The following is a 23785-nucleotide window of genomic DNA, read 5'->3' as shown; positions in this document are numbered from 1 at the left end:
GACGCCCTGTTGGTATTTGTGGGGGTGAAGAAATCTTTGGAACTAATTCATTTTAGAAAATTAAAAATTTTCATTTTGGGAGAATGTGCATCAATTTTAGGTTTCGGTAACCCATTCAAAGCTTAATATCTAAGTATTTCTCAGATTTGAGGAACTGCTTTGAATGACAGAATTATTTTATAGCCTTGCAGGCATCACCAGCTTGCTGTTGAAACTTGTGAGGATGCTACAGCTTGGAGAGGCTGTCGGGCTTTGTGGAGAGCCTCCTTCTAGTCTAATCTTTGCTGAATCTCTCTCCTACTCTGACTAAACTGTCGCTTTCATACCACCTGCCCATGAACGCTTCCCCTGACTGCTTAAAAAAAAATCAACCAAATTAGCACATTATCTATGTTTCTTTCTGTTTAGTAAAGAATTAATTAGATCCTGACAATAGGGATTAATAACTCAGACAGGTTTTTAAACGATAATAGAATTCACTGCACAGTCATGTTTGAGATATCTGCTTAACAAAGTAACAAAAAAAAAAGGAAAAAAAAAGAAACAGATTCATCACAAAATCAGTTTTTTAAAAAAGGCTTTGTAGGCAAACTCTCAAAATTCTTCTAAGTTCAAAATAAGACAAAAATTGGGGAGGGAAGCCACCAGAAAGAAAAAATAAAGTCACAAAAACACTATAGATTAGTAAATATTGATTAAAGATACAAAATTAAACCTAAAGCTTTGATTTTAGTTTAATCTAAGTCTTGGCAGTGTTAAAAGAGATGACAAAGAACAGGGCACCTGAGTGGACACAGAAGTTCGGAGGGCAGGGAAGTCTGAAGTGGCTGTGGTGTCAGTGGGGAGGGGGTGGGCAGGAGTCTCTGAGCTTTCACCCATGCTCTCCCCCCAACTCCCCCCCACCACAGCGCCTGCAGAAGACTCATTACTGGAAACACCGCTCTCAGGGGAAAACTTTATTCTAGGAAAGCAATTTACTCTTTGAGCCTCATACAGGGGATGTCAGATAATATCACGGATATTGGCACGGTATTAGAGAAACTCAGGAACATCTGGACGAGTATGCTAAAAGTGTAATGCCCCTACAGCTGCTTCTAGAGCTGGTATTCCAGAAGAGCGGCGCGAGGTTGGCATTCCTGTTCCCCTCTGGGCCCAGGGAGCAGGCAAAGCACCAGCAGGAGTGTGGGGTTACTCAGGAAGTCTCAAGTTCACGCACTGGCTTCACCCCAAACCCACACCCTTCCAGTGGCTACGAGACACGGCTGTGGAGAGAAAAGGAAGACTCTTGCCATAATGCTTCACATCTGTTGTCAGGAGGCCAAGCTGTGCGGAGCGCATATCCATGAACACGATGTGGGGAAGTCTGGCGTCTGGACGGCCCAGCTGCGCCACTCATAAGCCAGCTCTGTAGCTTTCTAATCATCTAACTACGACACGATAAAGAAAAACGTTCTCATGCAACGGCCTGCACATGTGAGAGAAGAGTTAGGTGGGCAGCTGTCGCCACCGAGAATGTGGGGGATTAAATTATACTCAGTCTCTCCCACAGCATTAACTGGTAGCCGTGGGTCAGAGAAGAGTTCCTTTTGGGGGTGGAGCCTCAGTTTTAGACCTCCCCTCCCACTCCCTCGGTGAGGAGGGGGATCTGGACTGAGAACACGTATGCAGGGTGTGGACATGGGTGGGTTAAGCCTTCACAATAGCAATTAGCCATGATTACTAAAATTACTACCTCCCGACCCTGTCCTAGCCCCTGGCATCTGACTCTAGTGAAAGGGCCTGGGGCCTCTCTGATAACAGGAGTTCTAGGTGCCTGGGGAAGCCCTGTCCTTAGCCATTACCCAAGAATTCAGAAAGCAACACAGTTGACAGTCAGTGACTCAATCTACTCCTGAAAGGTCTCCTACAGTTCTGGGGGTCAAGAGTGGGACCAAGGACTGATCCTATGAATGCAAAAGGTAAGGCGAGGGGGCTGAGGGAATGCAGAGGTTCTCTGGTCAGGGAGCAGAGGTAGCGTTCTCCTCAGGGAGGAGGGAGAGAAGGGAGTGAGCCTGCTGTGTTCCAGCCATGACTTTCTGTATGTGCTGTGTGCTGTGTCCTTCAGACCTGCAGGAGTGAGGCCATGAGGTAAATGAAGAGAGGTGTGGGAGGGAGACGGTGAGGCGAGGTGATGGCAGAGCGAGCTCTGTGACTTAGCCAAAGTGGCCTGCTGCCTGCTTGGCATGACTTGGGTCAGGTGAGCACTCAGACAAGAGGCCTCCATCTCCAAATTTGCCTCCTCAGCTCTGGTATCTGAAAACCTTCAGTTGCCTCCAGGACCTCAGCCTGGAGGTGGAGTGGTACAGAAGGTTCACTGGGCATAGCCCTGGTCACCAGAGCCAGGCTTCCTACAGGGAGAGACCTAGGAGGGACCTGCTGGGACCCACCACACCCATCCTGAAAGTGATCACTATACCAAAGAGCTATGCCCTTCTGAGGCCACAGAGCTACTTTCCTTGGTCCTGAGGTCCCAGAAGGCAAAGGTGGTGATGAGGGATGGGGGGGCAGAGGGTGGGGATGGAGACGGGACTGGACAGGGCCTGGACCTGCACAGCCATTCTGATAGCAGTTCTGTGCCCAGCAAGCCACCCACAGGACTGGGATTTCCACATGAATAACCCAATCTGAGAGTACTGGGGAGTTTCGAGCTATTCTTCTGATATTCAAAAAGTCTAATGTTATTTCAAGAAGAAGGAAAAAAAAGACCAGGAAGAAAAAGACCAGCCAGGCGCTGACATTTACCAACTGCTTAGCATTCTGCATTTGGGATTTCTCATTTAAGATCACAGTAACCCTGTAGAGAAAGCGCTGTACAGGTGGGAGAGGGGCTCAGAATGGCCAGGAGGCCTGCCTGGGTCACACAGTCAGCAGCATATCTGAAAACTTTAACTCTCTCTTAACCATGCCCCTCAAGAATAGTCCACACAGTACCTGTGGGCAGTATACAGCCTCTCATGTGACTCCCAATGCAATCGCCTCCCCTTGAAGGTGAGACTTACTTTGGCCTTGTTTGATTATTTGTTTGATTAATAGATATTGATCGGGGTCCAGGGTTGGTTTTTGACAGTTAGTCTAATCTGTGATTCTCCTAATTCAGCCTCCTGCATGGGATTATCACTACTTAGTCTGACTCTCTTAACCAACAGAATTCAGCAAAGGTCACAGGTTGTCATGTGTGTGATTATATATACTATGATGTTTTCCGCTGAATCTCCCTTGCCAGCTTTCGGGGACGTGAAGAGTCCCACATTATGAGCCACTTCCCTATCCCCAGGGGCCAGAGTTCTACCCACAACCATGTGAATTCCAAACAAGATATCCTGCCATCAAGCCTTCCTGTGAGAGACTTCAGGCCCTACCTGATTACAGTCCCTGACACAGGACTACATCCAGCTAAGGGGCATTCAGACTCCTGCCTTACAGAAATATGGCTTGAACACCTAACATTGTAGTTTATGACAGTGAGATAGATAACCAATACACTGTCTTCACAGGATGTCTACAATGAGCCACACAGATGGCGATACCTCATCAGATCCTCCTTACAGCTGTGAGGGGACAGTTCTGCACACAGAGCTCAGGGTCACAAGATGACGTTAAGCAGCAAGAATACAACCGGAGTGCTTTAAATTCAGAGAAACAGACCCCAACTTTGAGAGCTAATTTAGCCTCACCTGAGAAGGTTAAAATGTTGTAAGTAGGACATCACTGTCAGGTCCCATATGTGTGCAAATCGCAATAAGGAAAGTCTACAGAATGAGGACTTCCCCACTCAGGAGGCCACAGGCCCCTCCCAGCAGGGACCAGCAGAAGAGTGTGGGTCAGAGATCAGAAAACTCTTTCAGATCCAGTTTCATCCCCCTCTCCTGGTGTTTGGTACACGGGGAGTGTGTTTGAAATACACCCCCATTCCCTTCTCCGCCGCTTTAAATAGAAAGCAGATGTTTCCGGATGGCAGAGCGCTTCTTCAGGCAGACAATATAACCTACTGTTCCCTTGCACAGTCCTTTAAAAGCTGAATAAACACCAATTGCTGCTCATTGAGCACATTTTGGGACCTGACAGTAATTGTCCCTGAGAATAATTAGACGCTCTGTGCAGCATATGCACGTTTGGAACACGCAAAACCCTCGGCAGAGCAGTCGTTTCGCTTTGAGAGATCTCTCGATGCGTGTGAAGTGATTCTGCAGAGAACTGGCACGCCGACTTTTTTTTTTTTCAGAAAAGAAAAATGAGGTTTTTAACTTGTCATAATCTTTTACTTGCTCAGTACCCGGCTGTCTTCTGACATAAATCTACAAAGCCTCATGACTCTTATTTTCCTGCCTCTATTTGATCTGAATTGCAAAAAAGTGATTCGGAAATTATTTTGTGCAGCTATTTAAACATTTCGAAGTCTCATAACATTCCCTTGTTTAGTGTTGAGTCTTGAGCACCTTCAAATAAGCATCCATGCAGGACCTAAAGGAGAGATTTCCCAGGCTAGGTGGGAAGGTCTTACCTGGCTAGCAGTCCCCCTCACAGGGCCAGCTCCAAGCTTTGGGGACACTCACAGGCCCCAGACTACCTACCCTGCTTTGTCCTGTTACCAAACTGACTTCTATAGGTTCCTGTGTGTGTGTGTGTATGTGTGTGTGTATGTGTGCGCGCGCACACACGCATACATGCATGGACAGGTATACACATGCACATGTGTGTGTATTGCTTTAAAAGTCAAAGATCAGCCTCAGGGGTCATTCTTCTGGTCCCTCCCACCTTTTGTTTGACATAAGAGTCATCGCATAGGCCAGGCTAGGTAGCCAGGCAGTAGTGCCCTGCCTGTCTCTGCTTGCCTCCCGCCTCACCAGTGCTGGGCTTACAGGAGCACATCACCAAGCCTGGCTTTTACATTGGTTCAGGATGTACAGACAGGTCCTCAAGCTTGTGTGGCTAGCATGCCATCTCCCCAGTCCCTCAGCTCTTCCCTTCAGGGCTTCTGTCCCTTGGGAGTACTGCGGGTCACACCTAGGGCTTTCCACGTGCTAGGCAAGTATTCTACAACTAACCGAGCCCCAGCCCTTCTTCTACCACTTCTGTATCTATATCTATGTCCATGCCAACACTGAGGCCGGAAATCCTACCGTGGCATCTCATGAAGTCTCATGTGTAATCTACTTTTATTTTGTTTGCTTTGTTTTCATAGCTCCTAAGGCCTTATAAATGCCAGTCAATCCTACGTTACCCTGTGATAGTCCTCACTCTCTCTGAGGATACCAAGCAAGGACCAGAAGAGTTGCTTACCTGGCCTCTGGCCAGCATTCCAGATGGCTAACAGGCCTCTGCCGGTAAGACCAAATGCCCAGAGCCCAGACAGAGAGCCACAAGGGGCAGACGGATGCAGACAGAGATTCTCACATATCCTCTCAGGCAGAAAATCTAATTCACAAGCACATTGGGGTTCTACTCTCACACAAAATCCAAGTAGTTTGGTTACCACTATTTGCAAAAATGACTGCACACATGAACAGTAAAATTCAGTAAAGTGATGAAGTATAAGATCTATATGACAAGAACTTCAAAACTATGAAGAAGGAAATTGAAGAAGACCTCAAAAAATGGAAAAACCCCCCATGCTCATGGATCGGCAGGATTAATATAGTTAAAATGGCCATTTTGCCAAAAGCAATATACAGATTCAACGCAATACCCATCAAAATCCCAACTCAGTTCTTCACAGAGTTAGAAAGAGCTATCCTCAAATTCATCTGGAATAACAAAAAACCCAGTATTGCTAAAACTATTCTCAACAATAAAAGAAATTCTGGGGGTATCAGAATCCCTGACCTCAAGCAATACTACAGAGCAATAGTGTTAAAAACTGCATGGTATTGGTATAGTGACAGGCAGACAGAGCAATGGAACAGGATTGAAGATCCAGAAATGAACCCACACACCTATGGCCACTTGATACTCGACAAAGGGGCTGAAAACATCCAATGGAAAAAAGATAGCCTTTTCAACAAATGGTGCTGGTTCAACTGGAGGTCAGCATGCAGAAGAATGGGAATTGATCCATCCTTGTCTCCCTGTACTAAGCTCAACTCCAAATGGATCAAGGACCTCCACATAAAGCCAGACACTCTGAAGCTAATAGAAAAGAAACTGGGGAAGACCCTTGAGGACATCAGTACAGGGGGAAAGTTTCTGAACAGATCACCAATAGAGTATGCTCTAAGATCAAGAATTGACAAATGGTACCTCATAAAATTACAAAGTTTCTGTAAGGCAAAGGACACCATCAAAAGGACAAATCGGCAACCAACAAATTGGGAAAAGATCTTCATCAACCCTACATCAGATAGACAGCTAATATCCAATATATATAAAGAACTCAAGAAGTTAGACTCCAGAAAACCAAATAACCCTATTAAAAAATGGAGTACAGAGTTAAACAAAGAATTTTCACCTGAAGAACTTCGGATGGCTGAGAAGCATCTTAAAAAATGCTCAACTTCATTAGTCATTAGGGAAATGCAAATCAAAACAACCCTGAGATTTCACCTTACACCAGTCAGAATGGCTAAGATTAAAAATTCAGGAGAGAGCAGATGTTGGCGAGGATGTGGAGAAAGAGGAACACTCCTCCACTGCTGGTGGGGTTGCAAATTGGTACAACCACCCTGGAAATCAGTCTGGCGGTTCCTCCAAAAACTGGGCACCTCACTTCCAGAAGATCCTGCTATACCACTCCTGGGCATATACCCAGAAGATTCCCCAGCATGTAATAAGGATACATGTTCCACTATGTTCATAGCAGCCCTATTTATAATTGCCAGAAGCTGGAAAGAACCCAGGTATTCCTCAACAGAAGAGTGGATGCGAAAAATGTGGTATATCTACACAATGGAGTACTATTCAGCCATTAGAAACAATGAATTCATTAAATTCTTAGGCAAATGGATGGAGCTGGGGAACATCATACTAAGTGAGGTAACCCAGACTCAAAAGATGAATCATGGTATGCACTCACTAATAAGTGGATATTAACCTAGAAAACTGGAATACCCAAAACATAATTCACACATCAAATGAGGTACAAGAAGAATGGAGGAGTGGCCCCTTGTTCTGGGAAGACTCAGTGAAGCAATATAGGGCAAAACCCGAACAGGGAAGTGGGAAGGGTTGGGTGGGAAAACAGGGGGAGGGAAGGGGGCTGATGGGACTTTCGGGGAATGGGGGTCTAGAAAAGGGGAAATCATTTGAAATGTAAATAAAAATATATCAAATAAAAAATCACTAATTAAAAAAATTAACCAATGAGTACAAATAACCAGATAGAAATTACTATGAATTTTTAAAAATTTCCATTCATAATTATCAATCAAATGAATACAGTGTCTAGGAATCTATTTAAGAAGTATGCAAAAATATAACTATATTAAAAAGTAAAACTTTCACCAAAAATAAAAATAATAAAAAATGTAAAATCTTCATTCACTTCACTTCAAGGTACAGTGAAGAAATCATTAATAAATATGACATACTTCATTCTTACATAAGAAAATCAATATGAAGATGTCAATTGCCTCTAAATTAATATGTAAGTAATATAATGAAATATCAGCAGGATTATTTTTAGAATTAGACAAGGTAATTTGTATAGAAAACTCATTATGTAAACGAGTCCAAAAACCAAAATGTCGGAAAATGAAAAGCAGTAGGAGATTTTTAGCTGTATCAGATATTGAAATGTATTAATGTATAAAGTTAATAGCAAACAAAAGGGAAGTGCTAGCAAATATGCAGACACATGCGTGGGCAAGAACAAAGTCTATAAAAAGAAGCCTAAAAACCAGTGGGCATGATGCAAGCGGTTCTGCCCATTTTCAGGGACAAAGGATTATTCTTGTTCCAAGAATGCACAAGTACTTGGCAGACTTGACCCGGCCAGGCCTGAAGAGAGTACACCTCTCTTTCCCATCTGAGCTCCTTCAAGTGGACCCCAGCTGCCTTACTGTGCTAAATTATTCCTATTACACACCACCAGACGGCTAATTATCACACCTAATAAATCAGAGACCTCAGGGTAAAAGCATTTGTCATAAATCCTCCTCATCCACCGACAGGGGATTTCCCTTTAGGACACATTTACACCAGAGTAGAAGAGACACGTGCCCCCAATGAACAATGACAGACTTGATTAACGATGCTACTTATTCCTCCGAGTGTCCAGCAGTTTGTAAAGATCATTCAGCACATGTCCTCCTATTGTGGCATGAGTCTAATTAAGCTCCATAGGCCAGGGGTTGTCCCAAGGGAGGACATCTGATCCATCCCCATGTACTGTGAATAGATGGTCAGCAGTAGAGAAATAAGCCAGGAGAGCAAGTATTTCCATGGGTGACCGTGAAGCTTCTCTGAGGATACAAAGTACCAAAGAGCTGACAGGGAAGGTGGGACGGTGAGCAGGGGAGGCTGAGGCTTCATCGTGGACGGAGACTGGAGAGGACTCAGTACAACGCAGTTTCAGGTTCACACAGCACCTCTCTATACTCGCTGCCTCCAAACACATCTCCCTCACTCGTAGCCAGAGGTCTGGGTCTTACTCATTAGGACCCCTGGGCAGCCACAGAAGGGGCATCCAGAGATAGAGCCAATGGAAGGACACCACAGCTGAGGATCCTGAACACTGCGCTAAGGAAATCAGTCTTTATCTCATGGCCAGCATCTGTCAACTATGCTCCATGGAAATTTTCATCAAAGCAATTTTCTCTTCCAAATGCATTTCTAAAAAATACATATGTAGGATAAATGTTAAATGGATTTAGGTATTTGTTCCCATAATTATGTAATTGCAATTTTAAAAAGTGGCATTTTCAACTCAATACTGCTGGGAAATCACATGGATGCTACGTGATACATACATCTGTCATATAAACTGCTTATACACCTGTATAACCTGCACTCGTAGACTAATTTATGTATGCATGGGACATTCTATCCACTACATACTGCCTACAGAAAGCACCTTAGGATTTCAGTGCAGACTCATCATATTCTGTAGAAAGCACATCAAACATCTAAATCATTATATTACAAAAGCCATTCCAGGCTGAGGATATGGCTAAAGTGATGGAGTGCTTGCTGAGTACCCATGAAATCTTAGGTTCAATCCCCAGTGCTGAGTAAGACGGGTATGACTCGCACATGCCTGTAATCACAGTACTTAGGAAGTAGAGGCAGGAGGATCAGAAATTCTAGGTCACCCTTTGGCTACATGGTAAATGTAAGGCCAAGGTAGGCTATATGAGACCCTACCTTCAAAAGAAATCAAGGTGAGTAGAACAAGTTTTGAATAAAAAAAAAATCAGAATTTTACCATTCACATGCTGTGAACCCCACCACACAGAATTGGAAAACAGCCAAGTAATGATTTCTGGGAAAGCAGGTGGTAAGTTTACCAGACTTGCGATGATGAGTGATCTCTGGGACAGTCTAATTCAAGCAAGTGAAAAATCTCACTGAAGGAACAGTTTGTGTTCTTCCTCTTGATACAACACATCTGTGCACACAGATTTTCACATTAGGTTACAGCGAAACACAAGAGAACCCACTTTATGCTATACAAGGCTGTGACTTGGCAACACAATTTCTAATCCTAACTAAAGAGGGATTTTTTTTTTTTTAATACTAAGGAAATAACGTTCTCGGTTTTAAATGTCGAGGGAATCTATATTCACCTAAAAAATAAATGAGATGTTTGAATAAGTAGTCTTTCTTAATAAACTAGAATTTTCTTTGATGTTTTATACTGACGCTGTTAAATATTTACAAATAAGCTGACCAATCAGTAGCAATGAATTCACTTGTGAGGTCATGCCTTACCGTCTCTTGCCCAACTTTATCTTGGAGTACATCAAATCTTATGATCTGTTGTTCTCTCATTAATATAATATAAAGTGGGTCAGGGATGATGACACAGGCCAGCTCTGGTTAAGCAGAAACAGGAAAATTGCCTTAAGTTTCTATGTAGACCAACTGTGTCTACGTAGAAAGTTTCAAGCTATCTAGAACTATATAGTAAGACTCTGCCTCAAAAAGATGTGAAATAAGTGGGCATGGTGGCACACACCTTTGGGGCTGACAGATCTCTGAGTTCAAGGCCAGCCTGGTCTACAGAGTGAATTCCAGGAGAGCCAGAGCTATACAGAGAAACAAAGAAAAAAGGATGTCAATAAATAAAATTAAGGGGTAGGGGCTTCTCTAGGACCTGCCTGAGACCTGGGATATGGGAAGCCCCAGGGAGTCTATGAGGGTGACTCTAGCTGAGACTCCTAGCAGTGGCAACATGGAGACTGAAATGGCCCCTCCTGTAGCCAGGCAGGACTCCCAGTGGAGGGGTAAGGACACTAACCCACCTTCCACCCTAAAAGAACTGCAGGGACAAAGATGGAGCAGAGACTGAGGGGATGGCCAACCAATGACTGGCCCAACTTGAGACCCTTCCCATGGGCAAGAACCAATCCCTGATACTATTAATGACTCTCTGATATGCTTGCAGACAAGAGCTGAGAGCATAATTGTCCTCTGAGAGACTTCACCCAGCAGATGCAGAGACCCACAGCCAAACATTAGATGGAGCTCGGGATTGGTGGAATCGTTGGGGGGGAGGATTGAGAGACCTGAAGGGGATTGGTACCCCACAAGAAGACCAACAGAGTCAACTAGCCTGGACCCTTGGGGGCTCACAGAGATTGAACCTCCAACCTGAACCACCAACCAAAGAGCATACACGGGCTAGACCTAGTGCTGTCCCCCATCCCCCAAGTAGCAGATGTGCAGCTTGGTCTTCATGGCTGGGCGGGTCTCCAACAAAGGGAGTGGGGGCCTATTCCTGACTCTGCTCCCTGCCTATGGATCCTGTTCCCCTAACTGGGATGTCTGGTGTGGCCTCAGTGGGAGAGGATGTGTCTAATCCTGCAGGGACTTGATGTGCAGGGTGGGTTGGAATCCAGGGAGGCCTCCTCCTTCTCAGAGAAGGGGAGAGGATGTTTGGGGAGAGGCTGGGAGGAGAGGGGGCCTATGATGGCAATGTAAAGTGAATAAGTAAATAAGTTAATGGGCAAATTAAATTAAAAATTAAAATTGCTACTTTATGGTCGCTGGGAAATGCTGAGTTTAGAGCCTAGAAGTAGCACGGTAGGAAAGGTGGTGGTGGTGGTAATGATGGTGGTGATGGTGGTGGTGGTGGTGGTGGTGGTAATGATGGTGGTGATGGTGGTGGTGGTGGTGGTAATGATGGTGATGATGGTGGTCGTGGTGGTGGTGGTGATGGTAATGATGGTGGTGATGGTGATGATGGTGGTCGTGGTGGTGGTGATGATGGTAGTGGTGGTTGGTAGTGGTGGCGATAGTGGTGGTGATGGTGGTCCGTGGTGGTGGTGGTGATGGTGATGATGGTGGTCGTGGTGGTGGTGATGGTGATGGTGATGGTGGTGATGATAGTGATAGTAATAACCAAGCAAACATCGTAACAGAACTGAATAATGCTTTGGGTGGACTCACAGACAAACTGGGGCTGAGGATAGTATCTCTAAGGTTAAGGCTATGACAGTAGAAAGTTTCAAAGCTAAAAAGCAAAGAGTAGGGGAACACCCTATTCAATACAAGAACTGAGGGAAACTATGAAAAGTGTAGAATGCATAATAGAACTACACCAAGAATAAAGACATGAAGGACCATTTAAAGCAAGGCTGACAAAATAATCTCACCCAGGTGGATGTCAGACACCAAGCCACAGATCCAGGATGTCAGAGAAGCGCAAACGAAATGCTGAAGTAAACCATAGGCTCTGGTTTGCAATTCTATGATAAAAACACGGAGGACAAAGTAACTTGGTGGGGGCGGGGTGGGGCTGCTGGCTTCCGGGTCACAATCCATCACTGAAGGAAGCCAGAACAGGAGCTCGGGGCAGGAACCTGGAGCAGGAACTGAAGCAGAGGCCATGAAGGGACACTGCTCACTGGCTCACCCCTGTGGCTTGCACAGCTTTCTTATACAACCAGGGGTGGCCCCGCCCAGTGAGCTGGGCTCTCTCTCACATCAAACACCAATCAGTAGAATACCCGACAGCTTTGCCCTCAGCCAATCTGATGGAAGCAATTCCTCAACCTTGGGTCCCTCTTCCTAGGCGAATCTAGTTTGTTGTTAACTTGACAAAAAAAGAAGCAGCAGCAAAGCACACCAATACTTAATCACACTGAACCGTCAGATAAAAAAATGAAGCTTTAAAAAGAGACAAGCTAAGGGAGGAATAACCTACCTTACCCATAAAGGAGTAAATCTATAAACGACCTTGCTCCAGAAACCCTGCAAGCAAGCAAGACGACAGTGGGGTGCGGTGTTTAATGTGTTGAGGGAGGAAAAAAACCTACCAGTCTAAAATTCTGTACTCTGAAATATCTTCTGGGAGTGCAGGAGAAAAAAAAAGGGTCTTAGATAAAGCTTGGTGGGGTTTGTTGATAACCACCCTGCCTTGCAAGAGACATTAAAGGAAGCTGGAAATGTCAGAATGTAGATGTACAAAGAGACAGACTCAGTAAGTGAATGGTAAAACCAAACCGTCCCTTATTCTCAGCTGACTTAAACAGGTAATCGGATGTTCAGACAGGAAGCTACGCAGTGTCTGACCATGCATGTGCAACATTTATATGTAAGTGTGAAATGAGAGACAGGGCTGGCACAGGGTGAATGAGGGATCTGGGACCATTCTGTTGCTGAAAGACACTGTGGGGGTTTGAATGAAAATGGATCCAGTAAGTCCACAGGGCGTGGCACTATTAGGGGGTGTGGTCTTGTTGGAGTGGGCGTGGACTTGTTGGAGTAGGTAGGTATGGAGGTAGTGGCATGTCACTGGGGGCTTTGAGGTTTCAGAAACTCAAGCCAGGCCTAGCGTCTCATTTATCCCTGCTGCCTGTGGATCCAGATGGAGATTTCTCAGTTGCCTCTCCAGCACCATGTATGCTGCCATCTTCTCACAACAACAATGGGCTAAACCTCTCAAAGCAGCCCCAATGTCATGGTTTCCTTTATAAGAGCTGCCAAGGTCATAATGTCACTTCACCGCGATAAAACCCTAAGACAGGCACTTCTGTCTGTGAAGCGGGATATTGTTATTTGAAAGTGAGTTTGGGCTGAGATGTAACTTTGTTAGCACCTAGGATTCCTCAGAACCACAAAACATGAAAGATAAGAAAAGTATAAAGCCAAAAATGTTTGTATGTGTGCATGTATGCATGTGAGTATGTGTGAAATGTGTGTCAGTGTATGTATGTGTGTGAAAGGTGTGTATGTATGAGTATGAGTGTGCCTGTGTATGTGAGTGTGTGTGCATCTTTGTGTTCATGTGAGTGTGTATGTGAGTGTGAGTGTATGTGTGTATAAGTGTGTGTGTGCTAGAGTTGAGGATGTCAAGAACAAGAGCACCACAGAGAAGCAAATAAAAATTAACACATCCGATAGACATGATCCGATAATATCACCAACCACCTTAAATGTCAATGTTTTAAATTCATCATTTGAAAGATCAGAGTAGATTATAAACCAAACCCCAATATATGTTATTGATAAGAACTCTACTTCAGATATAAAGGTAAAATAGATTAAAAGGGCAAATAGGAAGAGACAACTAATTGATAACTCATCAATAGATAGAAAAGACAGTGACAAAGCTTACGCAGAGCAAATTCAGAAGCAGCTTAAGTTATCAAAGCCAAGGGGGCCTTGCTCTTGAGGGGCCCCACTCAAACGCAGGAGGGAACGCTTGGTGGGTGTGCACCCCTCAACAGTGTAAAAACGCATGAGCAAAAACTGATGAAACTGAAGGAAAACAACGTCGTGCATGGTTTTGGAGACTTTAACAACCTCCAGGACAGATGCAGGGATCTAGAAGGCCAGGGCTTCAGTCAGGGCACAGCTGAACCTAACATCACCGTCACTCAGCTGAAAAGATCCACAGCCAGGGTTTGTTTCATTAACCAAACAAACTATCTAACAACAACAACAACAACAAAAAGCCAAGACTACACGTTGCTCAGCTCACTGCAAGTTCCTGAGGGATGCTGGCTTTTATCTAAAGACCAGAAGTCCTCAGAAGTCTGAGTTGTGCCCATTTTTGGATATCTGAACTGCCTTTTTGAGTCTGGGGGAACTTGAGTCTCCTTTGAACCTGACATTAATAATAAGGTGAGTATGTTTTAGATTTTCTGTTGCTGTGTTAAAACGCGGACCAAAACCAACCTGGAGAAGGGAAAAGTTTATTTTGCTTACACTTCCACATCACAGCCATCATCACTAGAGGAAGTCAGGGCAGGAACGTGGAGGCAGGAACTGAAGCGGAGGCCAGGAAAGAATGCTGCGGACTTCTTTCTCTCCATGCATTACTTAGATTGCTTCCCCCCCCCCCATAACCAAGGACTACATATTCACAGTGGTCTGGGCCCTCTCATATCAACCATTTATCAAGAAAACCTCTCACAGACATACCTACAGGCCAATGTGATTGAGGTGGTTTCTCAGCTAAGAGGCCCTCTTCCCAGGGATGTCTATGTTTTTGTCAAGTTGACAAAAACTAACCAGCACAATGGTGCTGTAGCTTGGTTAGGTAGCATGCAGGAGACCATGGGTTCCATGCCCCAGCAAGGAGAGAGAGAAAGGGAGGGGGATAGAGTAAATCAATAACAAAAAGCTAGAAATTGCAAAATCTTTGACGTTCAATAACACACTTTCAAATAGTACATGAACCAAAGAAGAAGGAGCAGGAGGATTTTAAGACTACATGAAAATAACAATGTAACTTATCAGAGACTACTTGAAAAATAACAATGTAACTTATCAGAGACTACGTGGAAAATAACAATGTAACTTATCAGAGACTACTTGAAAATGACAATGTAACTTATCAGAATGTATGGATGAAACAAAGGTAAGAGAGGGAAATTGATAGAACTGGAAGAGAAGAAGGATGAGGGCTGGTGAGGCTGCTCCTAAGGTGCTTCTGTGTGAGCATGAAGACCTGAGCACAGGTCCCAGCACCCTGTGAAAAGGACGGCAGTGCACATCTATAACTCTGCACTGTGGGGACAGAGGCAGCTGGGTCCTGGAGCCTCACTGGCCGGCCAGCCAAGCCAGTTGGTGAGCTGCAGGTTCAGTAAGAGACTCTGTCTCAAAACCATGGTAGAGAATGCCCGAGGAGGGTGCTCAACACTGACCTCTGGCCCACACTGACCACATGCACCTGCACACAAATGCACCTACACTATAGGACACTCCACTCCACTCTACACACACAACGAGTGTTTCATCCATAGCCAAGCTATAATCTCAGCACTTGGAAGTAAAAGCCAGCCTGGAATCTGTAAAGGTAAACTGTCATAAAGAAAGACAGGAAGGAAGAAGACAGGAAGGAAGGAAGGAAGGAAGGAAGGAAGGAAGGAAGGAAGGCAGGAAGGAAGGCAGGAAGGAAGGAAGGAAGGAAGGAAGGAAGGAAGGAAGGAAGGAAGGAAGCAAGCAAGCAAGCAAGGAAGGAAGGAAGGGCAAGAAGAAAGAGCTAAACAGTCCTCTAAGTGTCCATCTTAGAAAACTGGAAAAGGAACTTAAACAGAGTAAACATAAGAAAACAGACAAAGACAATTAGATCAGGAAAATCTGTGACAACGAGAACATCCTGGAGAGAGGGAGGCTAATATCAATGCCTATCACACTATTTTACATTTATGTCTGTAATCACTTTTAGTTCATTTTTGTGAATGGTGTAAGATCTGTGTCTGGATTATTTTCAAAGGCCTCCTAAAAACAGCTCTCTGAAACCAATCCTACTAACTTGCCAGTCAAAGAGAAAAGCTCCAGAATTCTACATTTTTAAACTTAGAAAAAACATTAAAATTAAAAATTAAATTATGAAAGCACATTGTTATTCTTTTTGAACTCTGCAATTTTTGCTCCAGTTTTTTTCCTCAGTTTTACTGAGAAAATAAATGCTAATGCTTAAATGATGACTGTCCCCCAGAGCCCGTGTGTTAAAGGTTTGTTCACACCAAGGTGGTGCATTTGGGAAATGGAACCTTCATTAGGCGGGGCCAAGGAGGTGGCCTTTAGCCACCTTTACAGGATGGAACCTAAGTCTATTATCAATAACTGAGCCAAGACTTGGCTAGGACACAGGCCCTGAGGGAAAACCTAGTACTGCAATTCTGCTAAGAGGACAGAGCAATAAATTGCCCCTAAGTTCTTATCTTTATATCCATAGATTACTACATCCCTTAACCAGAGAGAGTAATGTCTGTGGCCGGTGCATGCAGTAACGCACAGGAATTCACAGTGGCCGGGGATGCATGCTCGAGACCATCACAAGATCAAGCCAGCCAAAATCCCACCATGGACTGGGGGTGGGGTATGAGGCCTCGCTCCCGTAAGGAGATTCTGGCACTTGGCGGCTGCTGAAAGAGTGAGAGCATGCTTTCTTTGGGGCAATGGACATTCCAATGGATGGTCCAACGCCACACATGTTCAGGCAGCACTGAACAGGCTGAGTGAGCGGGGGCGGGGCTAAGACGACAACACCAGTGCTTTGTACATATGTATGAAATTATAAGAGAATAGATAAATAACATCAAGTTGAAAAAAAAGATGTGACAATGTATAAAATGCCTTTTTGGTATGAATGGCAACCTGCTAAAGGAATATTGTAATGTGTTAATTACAGCCAGAAAACGCTGCTGCATCTTTTTACCTGAGGCAGTTGAGTCCAAAGAACCTGTAATAATTCCCTCTCCCCATTATCACCAGACGTTAAACAAAGAAATCTTCAAAAGGAATAACAGTGTGCTTTCGTAATTTATTTTTTTTCTAACTTTAAAAATGCAGCATTCTGGAGCTTTCCTCTTTGACTGGCAAATTAGTAGGACTGGTTTCAGAGAGCGGTCTTTGGGAGGCCTTGGTACCCGTTAGGGGCCTGGGTAGCAGCTGCAAAGCGGAGTCTAGTCCCAGCTCTGGAAGACAACCCTTGTGGGGAATGGCTCCCACCCCGACTTCTGGCTTTCGGGGGTGGGGGATGCTATTTTTGTTTTCTGAGGAACCATACTAGTTTAAAATTAGAACATATGGTGTGGCAACGCTGGCAACTCGCCAAGTCAATTACAAAAGGTGTAAAACACAAAAGCAGAGGTGCAGACATGCCGCAAAAATGCTTATGATGGTTTATTTCCGCTACCACTTGGTCTCTCGGGCAAATGCTTATTTTCTATGTGTCCTTGAATAAAGCTTTGTTCATGAAATACATGGCAAGAATAGAGTTGGCACAGTTGTTAGATCAAAAGTATGGGATTTCTGGCCATGTTTACATTTTAGATAAGTGATGATTTTTTTTTTTTACACTTTTTAATTTTTACACCATTTAACTGGATACCATTAAATGGACTCTTGTGAAGTATAGGCTCTGATGGCTTTCGGGAACTGGTGCGCATCTCCACCTGATGTCTGTGTAACTGGAGCCCATCTTCACCGGCAGTCCTTCTGGAAACACTGATCCTCCTCCTGGCTCTGAAACTGCCCGTTGTGGACACTCCGTACATATTGGGAAACTGTCACGAGCTCTTAGAGCTCACCGAGGAGCTGACCCTGAGTGTGTATCTTCTCCCGTGGCCTCTGCGTTTCAGACCCAAGCATATTTGTCCTCCAAGGATCCTTGTCTGGGGACAGGCTGCCAAACTCCCAATTCTGTGGCAATGCAGGTGAGGGTAAGGGGACAGAACAGCAAAATAGCCCAAGAGTGAAAACACTGGGTCCTTGAGAACATCTGGAAGGCCAAGCCTTTCCAGCAGATGTTACTGTTGTTTATCCTGAGATGCAAAATGCCTGCAAGAGGGAAGAGTATGGCCAGGTGAAGGCATCCATCCACAGAGAGAAAGCTCATGGGGGACTTTAGCAGACTGCCTCAACTCCCCCTCTCCCTTGGTCTCTTCGTTTTAAAGCCTTCAACTTGGTGATGTCACCTCTGTCTGCTGCTGTTCATTCTTCACTTGGAAGCCCCATGTAAGGAGATACCATTCCTGGGACTCTCTCAGGAACTCTAGCTGTCTGCCTTGGCGGGGCTCCCCAGGACGTTTCTTCTGGATGTTTTAAGCATCTGATTAGATAGTTTTATTCTATCATCTAAATATTATTAATTATTTTACCCTGGATTGCTGCATACTTAATAAACTCACTCATTCAAAATCAAAGTATGGCTATTATAGATCATTCTCTGAATGATCAGAACAAACGAATACAGAACAAATGAAACCATATGTCATGTGGTTCTTTCTGATTTGTTCCCCACTGAGCATATTTTCAAAGCTCATCAATAATATAACTTGTATTAGTACTTTAAGGGTGTGTGTGTGTACACGCATGTGTATGCATGTGCAGGTGCCCGTAGATGTCAGAGACACTGCATTCCCCCAAGCTGAAGTGACAGATGGTTTGCGAGTCCTGGACATGAGACCTGGGAACTGACCTTGAGTTCTCTACAGAGCAGTAGGTGGCACTCCTAACTGCTGAGCCCTCTCTCCAGCCCAAGTCCTTCATTCTTTTTATGGTTGAATAGTATTCCATTGTGTGGGCATACTACTATACTTTGCTTGTCCCTTCTTCAGCTGATACATGCTTGAGCTGTTATAGATAATGAAGCTACGAATATTCATGCACAAGGTTTCTATAGGCAAATGCATTCTTGGCTCTTGGATATATAGCTAGGAGTGGAAGCTGTGGGCGACTTAGTAACTCTGTGCCTTTCTGTGGTGCCAAGGAAGCTGCAGCATTCTGTCTTCCCACCAGCAATGTATGGGGTTCCAATTCATCCACCTTCTTGTCAACACTTGTGACCGGCTGTCTTTTAGAGTCAGCCCTCCTGCTGGGTGGGGTGAGGAAAGGATGCTTAGCACACCTCTGAGGGAAGTAGTGTGCCTATCTGAAGACAATCTGATCCAGGCCAGGCAGTTAGTGTGGAAATATTCTGTCTCTCCACTGCCACTCCTCAGTGAGGAGTGAGCTCACCTCACCCTGGGTTGCTCCCCTCACCCTGGACTGCTCCCCTCACCCTGGACTGCTCCCCTCACCCTGGGCTGCTCCCCTCACCCTGGACTGCTCCCCTCACCCTGGGCTGCTCCCCTCACCCTGGGCTGCTCCCCTCACCCTGGGCTACTCCCCTCACCCTGGGCTGCTCCCCTCACCCTGGACTGCTCCCCTCACCCTGGGCTGCTCCCCTCACCCTGGACTGCTCCCCTCACCCTGGGCTGCTCCCCTCATCCTGGGCTGCTTCCCTCACCCTAGGCTGCTCACTGCAGGGTCTCTTATTAACACAAGAAGAAAATACTTAACACTTTGGAAGATATTGAAAACTTAAGAGAATTGGGAATGGAGAGAAAAGAATGGATTTAGAAATTAGTGTAACAAATGACTTGTGTGCAGTGTAACCTTGTGAGGTGTGTTGGCAGGTGGTACACAGGCCAGATTTCAAAGATCAAAAAGACACACCCTTCTAGAGTCTGCATTCTCTGCAGGAGGTTCCTAGGCCCCTATGGAGAGGTGACCATAAATGCCCAGTGTCTGAGAGGCTCCACCCGGCAGCCAATGGAAAGAGATGCAGGGCCGCAAAACAGTAGATGGAGCTGGGGGGTCTTATGAAAGAATGGGGGACCAGAGAGGACAGAGACTCCACGGGAAGACCAACAGAGTCAATTTCCCTGGACCCTTGTGGACTCTGAGAGACTGAGTCACCAACCACAGATCAAGCACAGGCTGGACCTAGGCCCCTGCACATATACAGCAGATGAGCAGCGTGTCTTCATGTGGCCCCCGCAACAGGTGCAGGGGCCTGTCCCTGAGATTGATGTCTGTGGATCCCGCAGCCCTAAATGGACAGCCCTGTCCTTCAGTAGGAGAGGATGTGCCTAGTCCTGTAGCGAGGATGTGCAGGAAGGGGGTTGTGTGTGTATGTGTGTGGGGGGTGATACCTAGAGGGGGATTCCTCTTCTCAAAGGAGAAGGGGAGGGAGGAATGGGGGAGGATCTGTGTGAGGGGGTACTGGGAAGAGAGGTAGGGATGATGTTGGGATGTAAAGTGAATAAATAAATAAATAAATAAAGCTCCAATCTCCACTTTTCTTACTTCCAATCTGAGTTACTTTCAAGAAGGCCTAAGCTGTGTGGAAAAGCACACTTCAGATCCTTCTGGAACTCCCCTGGTGCAGGTGGGACCCCTCATGCGGCTCCTCATGTCGCCCATGACAACAGCCTTCCCAGCTCTTGTCATCCCAGCTGCAATGCTCCCAGCCCAACCTCCTTAAGGCAAGCCAGCAGGGCTCGGGAGGACCCTCACGATCAGGTCCTACACTCCCCAGGGCAGAGTCTCTGCCTGTGAACGCTTTCCAGTGTCACCTCTTCCCAGGCTGTTTGTCCAAAAAACTGCTTAAGGCCACGGGAAACAGCCTGATGCTACCTGAAAAACAAAATTAAGTTCAGAAATGGCATGTGGTCCTAAAATTTATTTCTAATCCAGACCCACAGAATGGAAAAAGCAGACACAAAAAGGTAATTTATATACCCAAGTTCAAAGCCGCACTCTGCACAATAGCCAAGAGGTAGAAAGGACCCACATGGCCGTCACAAGATGAGTGGTTAAAAAAAATTAACATGGTGCACATGCTCCTTATAAAAGAGCTGTTGGTACATTCCATTAACACGGGTACGCCTTAGAAAAGAAGTGTTAAGTGAAGCAAACCAGCCATAAAAGAATAAATATTATGAGTCTATTTATGAGTCAAATTTCCAAATTCACAGGGCCAGAAAGAACAGTGATTGCTGGGTTGGGTCTGGTGGGGTAATTGCTTAACAGGTATACAGCTTCTCTCTGAGGTGAAGTTCTGGGACAGAGGCTGGTGACAGCCATGCTGTGAAGGTGTTTAATGCCACTGGCATGGACAGAGAATGACTGCGCAGTAACTGTACACTGCACATATTTACCAGAACAAAGGGCTGGTTGGCTGCTGACTCCTGGTGAGGGCGGGGAAGGGGTTAAGTCCTCAGGACAAGGAGCAGGAGGAAGAATGACCATGAACCGCTCAGCACTGCCCGATGAAGACCAGAAGTCAGCAGTCAAAATTAGGTGAGCAAGAAGAATATGGAACAAAACGAGTACATTCTGGGAAGTCAGGAAGCCCAGTGTTTGAGAAGGAATGGATCATAAGACTTAGGGGAGCCAGGAAAGGTAAGGACGGAACAGTCCCCAAGAAACAAAACTCCCTGTCTCTTTACAGAGAGTCAAATCTGCGCTGGCTCTCAGGAAGTGGCTCCGTGTGGGGCGCTTGCCTGGCACACACAAGCTGTGGAGTTCCATTCCCCAAACTGAAAAAAGTGACACCTGGGGGCGGGGGAAGAGATGTGAGGTAGGATAATGAGGTCCTTTTTAGCATCAAACCGCAGAAATTGAGAACAAAATGCTCAGACTTTCTAGAGCTGGTACCTGGAGTCGCACAGTGGCGTGAATATGCTCAGCGCTCCAAGCTGTACCCTCAGAGACACCAAAGTGGTTCCACGTTGGGGACATTTTACCACAATTTAAAAAAAAAAAGTTAGAAAACTCTGCTGTGTGCTCGTCTCTTCGACATGGTTGATCAAGGACCAGGTGACAGATCTCTGTAGCAATCTGTTCACTGTCAAATGTCAAAAGGCTAAAGCTGCGTGCTCCTGAACCCAGCCGCCTTAGCACTAAGAATCTGTATAATGATAACAGAAAAGGTTTCTACAGGGATCGGCTGCAAAGTGAGTGTCACCGCAGAGCTGCTTCTTACAAACAAAAATGGAGGCTGAACTTTAAAATGCCTTAGCAGTTAAGAACGCTTACTCCTCTGCAGAAGACCACAGTTCAGTTCCCAGCACACACATTAGCTCACTATCAGCTGCAATTCCAGCTCCAGGGGCATACAAAACACAAGTATGTGTGCATACCCCAACACAGGTATGCACAACATTATAAATAATAAATGTAAATCTTTAAAAACCAAAATAAGTGAAAATAAACCCAAAATAACCAATGCACCATGGGCAGTGGCTAAAGTACATGTTTATATATATTAAAAAAAAGTCCATCTTCTAAAATGATGATGGACTCTTTTTTTTTTAAAAGATTTATTTACTTATTATATGTAAGCACACTGTAGCTGTATTCAGACACCAGAAGAGGGCGTCAGATACCTTTATAGATGGTTGTGAGCCACCATGTGAGTGCTGGGATTTGAACTCATGACCTTCCGAAGAGCAGTCAGTGCTCTTACTACCCCCTGAACCATCTCTCCAGCCCCATGATGATGGATTCTAATGAGCATTTCCCTCATGGAAACTTTCTTTCCATCTTCACCTACAATGGAGCTTGTTGGGTTTCAGTTTAGTTTTTAAGGGTTTTGTTTGCTTGCTTGTTTGTTTTTAAAGGCAAAGTCTTATAAGCTGGAACTGGTCTTGAACTCAATGTATAATAGAGGCTGTTTTGAATTCTGACCCCTCCGCCTCTGCCTCCTGAGTCCTGAGGCTCCAGGCCTAAGCCCCCAGCCCCGCCCATCAGGCTTTATTCTCCACTTCACTGTTACAAAATAAGGAGGCCACCAACTACTGCTGAGTCTAACGAGCTGCACCCATCTCTGTCCCTGCCTCTTTGTGTGTGTGTGTGTGTGTGTGTGTGTATGCATATGTGTTTGCACATCCATATGTGTGTCTTCATGGAGAGGCCCAAGGTTGACATTGAATATCTTCTGTGATGGCTCTCATTTTGTTTTATGTCATTGTAACAAAGTCTCTCAACTGAACTCAGAGATCACTAGCTGTTCTACCAACCATCTTGCCCTGGGGATTCCCCGTTTGCCTCAAAATGTTGGGATTATAGGCACCGGGCATGCCTGCTTAGTTCTCATGGGGTCTCTGGGATCCGAACTCTGGTCCTCTTTCTCGTAAGGCAAGTACTTTATCCACTGAGACTGAGCCATCTCCCTGGTCCTTTGAAACGTCCTCTACCGAACACAACTCACCAGACCTTGAAGGATCTGAATATCACTTCATCACTTGATGTCTATTGCCTCAAAGAACTGCAACCACACAGTCACACACACACACACACACACACACAGCCATACATACATACAGAAACACATACACACAGACACACACACAGACACACACACATAGACACAGACACACACACACACACACCCCAAACCAGAGCTCCAGAATTCCAACAATAACCAGTCAACACTGGACCGAGATTATAGTGAAAAGGCAGGTAACAAAATAGCAATGCTCTACAGTAATTCTCATAAATACACTTACTCTTATATAACAAATACTTAGGCTACAGCTGTAAAGGGAATAAGACAGTAACAGCCTTTGCTTGAGAATCCAGGATTCTTTTTGTTTGTTTGTTTGTTTGGGTTTTTTTGTTTGTTTGTTTGTTTTCGAGACAGTATAACCCTGTCTGTATAGCCCTGGCTGTCCTGGAACTCACTCTGTAGACCAGGCTGGCCTCGAACTCAGAAATCTGCCTGCCTCTGCCTCCCAGAGTGCTGGGATTACAGGCGTGCAGCACCAACACCCAGCGAGAATCCAGGCTTCTTAACAACCGTTTCTGTGAGCACCCGTGTGCCTCAGGAGGCATCCTGAATGCTGAAGGCTGTAGACCTGGGGTT

At 45.2% G+C, this 23785-nt stretch overlaps 1 protein-coding gene across 2 annotated transcripts in view; it reads right to left on the bottom strand.

The window, feature by feature from the left end:
• The window catches only part of Homer2 (homer scaffold protein 2), a 96426-nt gene that overhangs the window by 40234 nt on the left and 32407 nt on the right, over window positions 1-23785 (bottom strand). The window lies entirely within an intron of this gene.

Source organism: Apodemus sylvaticus, chromosome 1 (assembly GCF_947179515.1).
Source record: "Apodemus sylvaticus chromosome 1, mApoSyl1.1, whole genome shotgun sequence".
In the NCBI taxonomy this organism is placed as follows: Eukaryota; Metazoa; Chordata; class Mammalia; order Rodentia; family Muridae; genus Apodemus; species Apodemus sylvaticus.
This window is presented reverse-complemented; position numbering and strand designations above follow the sequence as displayed.